Here is a 6,437-nt window from a genome sequence, read left to right as displayed (position 1 = left end):
TTTTCTGAAGGACAGCCGTGGTAAGCCACGTAACCGTCTTTTTTCTAATGCAATCTATTTGCCCTTTGGCGGAATCGGGTGCCATGAATGCCACAATTAATATAAGATACGATAATTTAAACAAGCAAACAGTTAAACACATAGCCAAATAATTAATCTTAAGGTTAGAACCATTCAAATCCCCAGCAGAGTCGTCATTCTGTTTTATTTGGAAAATATATTTTAGACTAGGACTGGTTTAAGAGTCGCCGCTTAATTTTTAAAGGGAAATTAAGAAAACTAATTTTTCAAAAGATTAAAACAGNTGCGGGTTTATGCGGATTTGTCCTACACTTGCACCATTGCCATCCCTAAGTGACATATAAAATGGAAATAACACTTATATACAGAATTAATTCAAGTATAAGGACACATAGCAAACGATATATAAGTTATGCATCAGATATATAAGTTATGTATCATATGCATAACTATAAACTAGATTCATAATGATTTAGGTTTGAAATAATTGAGGTTATGTATCAATAATAACATTTATACTGTTTTATTTGGAAAATATATTTTAGACTAGGACTGGTTTAAGAGTCGCCGCTTAATTTTTAAAGGGAAATTAAGAAAACTAATTTTTCAAAAGATTAAAACAGGAAATCGATTGAAAATATTTAAAGAGGGGTTCGAGGTTCCTATTAATATTCTAGGAAGGTTTTTAAGGCACCTAGAATATCCATTAATGTGGTTATCCGACAATTAATTATTTGGCTAAATTTTATTCAACTTAACTTAACTTGCAAAACTGAACTATTTTAGTTAGGACCATTTTAAGAGAAAAATAAAATGCAGAAATATTTATCTAAGCGAAATATTTTGTAAACTTATTCTTAAGTTTTGAAGAGATGATGGGCTTAGTTAAATTGTTAATTCAAAATGAACGTCTCTCGGGGATTTGAATTTTTCGACCTTAAGGTTAGCGACAAATATTAATAAGCAAAACAAACATAGTAAAGTAAAGAGGGAAAGAGAGTTGGACCCAAATCTAGTTTCCGTCTGCCTGGACCAGTATTTGGGCCCATTTTTGTTTTGGGCCTCCGGCCCATTTGAGCCACTTGCACCTGTCCTAAGAACTAATAAGTATAGCAAATAAGTGGGCTTAGGCCCAAAATAACAAAATACAATTTTTTGAATTAAGGGTGGGCCTTTAGCCCAAATCCTTCAATTTTTCGATCTGCTGCATATCCTTTCAACTTTGGGACCTGTTCATCGATTTTAACGGCTGACTGACTCGGAAAGGAAATTTGAGCCTTTAATGGCTCTCCGAAATGCAAAGGGAATGATGAGTTCATAGTGAACTCGAACAAATTTTCACATGCAAAAAAAAAGGAAGATAAAAATTAGAGTGAAAATAATTGGCAACAAGTAACACCTTGGTAACAACTGATCTTTAACATACAACAAAGAAGAGGTAAAAGCTTAAGGCAAAGTTACGCACATGGACAACAAAATGAAAGGAAATGTTATTGACATCTAACACGCTTCCAAATAACTGAAGCCAAGCAAATCAATTGGGCATATAGACAAATTGTCATTATGAACAAAATGGACCAACATACAGTGATATCATATTTACATCATACGGTGATATCAAAATAAATAACATAAGCGATTAGATTAGCAACATATTTGAGAAAATAAATTCACCCAACCCAAATGTATACATTTATTCAATAGTTAGTTAAGCATAGAGCATCCATGAATATTATATGCTAAAGAATAAAGAATAAAAGAAAGTAATTCTTCGAGGTAGACAAAAATCTAGGTAGTGAGTCAAATAAATACATAAAGATGAATGCAGCAATTTTTTATTTTATTTATTTATTTATTCATTTTTTTTACTAATAATTAAAGTTCCACTATAGAAAGTTTCAGCAGAGAACCAACACCAACTCACTCAAAATGAATATATTAAATACAAAAATATCTTCTAGCAAGTGATATATTAACAACTAATTCGGTTTTAATACTTCATTTGACTAAACTAGCTCTTTCAAAAAGACATGTAGAACCAACAGTAGACCCCAGCTAAACCATGAAACTACATCAACATACAAGGAATTATACTATACCCACTTAATTTTTGAGAAAAAGAAATGTAGGTAGACAAGCCATAGAAATATACTACGCACAACAACTGAAGTATACTGATATAGTAGAACACGTAAGCTGATTCGATTACCCAATTTCAACATAAAGCTAAGATATGTCAATATTCAAGATGCTTCACAAATAGAGTCAAAATAAAGAGGAGAACAAAAATAAAGCCAAGGAAACCCAACGAAAATAGGCTCATCGCATAACATCGAAATAGAATATAAATGAGGGAAGAGGTATTGCCTTTTCCGGGCAGCGAACTTGAGACGGGAAACGAGCTAGATAGCGACGAGCTTCCGCCACAACAATAAGATTTAGACGGATCTTAACAGAATGAACAGGAGAATGAAACCAAGCTCGAACTTTTTCTCCTTTTTCTCCAAGTATACCGTCTAATTACTTTGAATATTTTCAGCTAGACTTTCAGCAAACTATTCTTAATATGGATGAATTTTTCGACCGACCTTATATTTTCTTTCAAAAAAAGAATGCAAAAAAAACCGAAAATCAAACCCCCCCCCCCCCACACAAATGAACACAAAAGATGTTTATATAGGGGAAATTAGGGCAGATTGTGGGGGGGAAATGGTGGAAAATCGAATAGGAATGGATCCCCTCCAAATTCAAAACTCAAAATTTTTCACCGATTAGGGACGACATCTTTTTCTGAATTTTTCTCCCTATTCCAGAAGAGGAAAGGGGAATGGATGGCTAGGATCAATCTCCCGTCCTCGCACTCGACATGGAGCGATCTCGTTGCTGCAAGGACGATTCTGCAGGCTGCTCCTGCTGTACGAGTGTACTGTCTGAAATTTGTCGTCGTTCGCTGCTACTCACGCGAGGAGGATGAAGCATGGGCGTTGGAGTCGTTTGTTTGCTAAGTATTTTTGTTTCTGAAATTTAAACATTGTTTTGGGTTTCTTTTGAAGAAATAAAAAGTGGGCCGGGTTTGGGAAGTTTAGAAGTGGGCTGGGAGGTTGAATTAACATGGCTGGGAATTGTGGAATGGGGCTGATTAGAATTAAGAGGAGAATGGGAAATGGGCTTGAAATTGAATTGGTTTTGGCGTATCTAGATATCAAATTAGGCCGAAAATATGGCCTAATCTTTGGGTCCCAAAGAATTGGAACGCTAGGATAGTAAGTGGCTAATTTTGCCATGACAAGTGCCAAATTCGAAACTTAGCCAATGAATTAAAATTAATCAATTAACAAGCTTCTTAATTCTCACGAAATAAAATAATTATAATTAATTTAAACATGAACTAATTAATTCAAAATCGTAATTATGATTTAAATTAAACTAAGTTAGTAAAACACTTAGCTAAAAAGAAATAAAAATCTTTTGGTATGATTTTCAAATATTTATAAAATATACTAATTAGACACATAATTACATAATACTTAACTTAATTATAAACTAGTTAACTCGAAATATAAGTTATTAATTAATTTAAACCAAATAGTCAAATGTTTAAATAAGACTAAAATCGTTTTGAGACAATTTTCGAATATTTATAAAATATACTAATTTGACACATAACTATATAAAATATCATATTTATTATTTTGAAATTTATAAAAAATGACAAAACTACTTAAAATGACTTGAAAATTATTTTGAATTTTACAAAGCCAATTATTTCAAATCGTTTAGAATTTAGGAAGCTCGATGATTAATTTATATTGGGGATGGTCAAAATTGGGTGTCAACATATACCACATACATTCTACACAGATAAAGTTATAATGTATCTGATAGAGATGGAGTGATATATCCGAATATTAAAAAAGAGAGAAGGAAAAAGGGGAATTTTGTAATTAATTCAAATTATAGAAATTTTTAAAATTTTTATTATTTTAAATCGTGTAATTACGTAATTTGTTCCTTAATTAAAAAGGTAGTACTCTATAGCTGGGGGAAAAAAGAGAGAAGAAGAGGCAGGTCACAAGAAAATCCTAATAACATTTTTGTTGACATAAGTTATATTTCATATTTGGTACACTGTCCATTGATAGCTCTAGGACGAACGTGAACTTTGTCATTTGTAATACGACTAATTATTTTCATTAATTAAAAAAAAAATTAACTATACAAGAATGTGCTACATAGATATATAGGACAGTTTGCATTCATCTAAAAATATTATTGTCAGTTTGTCACTTGTCAATGTGCCACGATTTCGTTTATCAAAATTGTTCTAAAAAAATTGCTACTATATTTTTTCCTATATGGTGTGTGTTATTTGAGGTTTGAACCTAAAACTCCTTCATTCAAATGGACATTCATTATCACTACATCAAAGACATAGTCTTTGTCAAGGGTGTCGAACTTTAAATATTTATCATTTACATGTAGAATCTGACATATATATATATTATATATACAACGTAATTTTCCGATCAAGGGTGTCCAATTGGCTGTGGCTACGCCACTGTTAATGAGAGTTAGAGTAATCTCACACTAGGAGTGGCGTTCCTTACCAAAGATTTTTTCATATCGGAGCTCGAATCCGTGATCTTTAACTAAGAGAGGAACACCTCATCAACTGCACCACATCCTTTTGATATGGTACATCTATTGTTATTTATTTTACCATAAAAATTATATATTCAGAAAGAAAACAGTTAAGAGAGAAATTTAAATAGTAGGAAGAATGATTCGTGCAATATAATCCTCTCAAATCCAGCTAAATTAATTAAGTAATGGCTTAATTTTCTAATCGTCATTTTAAAAACGGTTCCGTTTTAAAAATTGCATTTCCACATCAGAGAAGCATATTTGTGAAATTGTTTGGGAAATGAAATATATTGGACGGTGTTTAAGATGTCGGTATTTTTATCGTCGATAATGCCAAGACAAAGATTTTGTGTCTTTTTTTCTTCTCCAGCTTCTTTGTTTATGTTTCAATGGCCACATCAGGAGATTTTTAGGGATATGTGTTTAATTAGGTCTTAGGCCTAACTCGCACCCCAAAAGCTAGTTCTTGGGCATGCTCCAGTTGGGCTTGGGCGTGAAGGGAGTGTTAAAGTGGATAAAAGTCCCACATTGATTGGGGGAATGGACTGGTGGTTCCTTATATGGACTTGGATAATCCTCTCCCCATGAGCTAGCTTTTGGGGTTGAGTTAGACCCAAATGTCATATATTTACATCGATATGTATGGAGGCTTCGATTTTGGAGATAGAAATGATAAAGGTCTCACTGTTGGATTTTGCTAAAGCTTTTCACTTGATAATAGCTAATTCGAGTATCCTGAAAAAGAAGAAGGAGCTCTTTGATGAGGTTTTGATTTGGTGATAGCTAAGTCATCCCTAAGAAAGAAAATTGCAAGTACATGAGGTCGATAATTTAAGGTACTGGGGAGATTGATGAAATTGTCACACATTGTATTGTGGCAAGGTAGATGAAATGGAGATTGACATCTAGTGTTTTCTATGATGTGAACGTGATGGCGAGACTTAAAGGGAAAGTTTTGTATAGTGGTGGTTAGACCGACTACGTTATACGGGCAGAGTATTGGGTAGTCTAGAACTTTCATGTCTAGAAGATGAGGTACTGGAGTTGGAGATGCTTGGAGGATGTGTAAGCATATCAAGAGAAATAAGAATAAAAATAAAGATATTAGGAATAAAGTGGTAGTGGCCCCCGTGGAGGACAAGATGCAGAAAGTGGAGCTGGGATGGTTTTGGCATGTGAAGAGGAGATGTGTAGATTCCTTGGTAAGGAGGTTTGAGAGGTTGGTCATAGCGGGCTTGAGAAAGGGTAGATATATGCCAAAGAAGATTAGAGTGAGGTAATTAAGCAAGACATAACACAACTTCAACTCACCGTGAACCTTAATAGATCGAACGGTGTGGAGTTTGAGAATTAGGATAGCAGGTTAGTAGGTAGTCGGGTATATTTCATTTGTATTTCCGAAGTGCCAGTATTAATTTTGTACTATCTTATTCTTAGATTCTTATGACTACCTTGTGTTTATTTATCTCGATCATCTTATTACCTTCTTGTTGTTTCTGCTTGCTACTACGACCTCTTTTGCACCTATCTTTGAACCAAGAGGCTATAGAAAATAACTTCTTTACAAGGGTTAAGAATAGTGTATATCTTTATCATACTATACTTATAAAATTACACTTAATTTATTATTTTATTTATTTTCAATAGTAAAAGATAACATTTTCTCAATGCTTGATTAGAAAGAGCTCATTTCTTTCCTTGTATTGGGTCTTCCTCATGTGTATGATATAAATCGTTTTAATGGACCGCTCCCAATATTCCACAACACTCGT

Source organism: Solanum stenotomum, chromosome 9, assembly GCF_019186545.1.
Source record: "Solanum stenotomum isolate F172 chromosome 9, ASM1918654v1, whole genome shotgun sequence".
Lineage (NCBI taxonomy): Eukaryota > Viridiplantae > Streptophyta > Magnoliopsida > Solanales > Solanaceae > Solanum > Solanum stenotomum.
Note: the sequence above shows the minus strand (reverse complement) of the source record.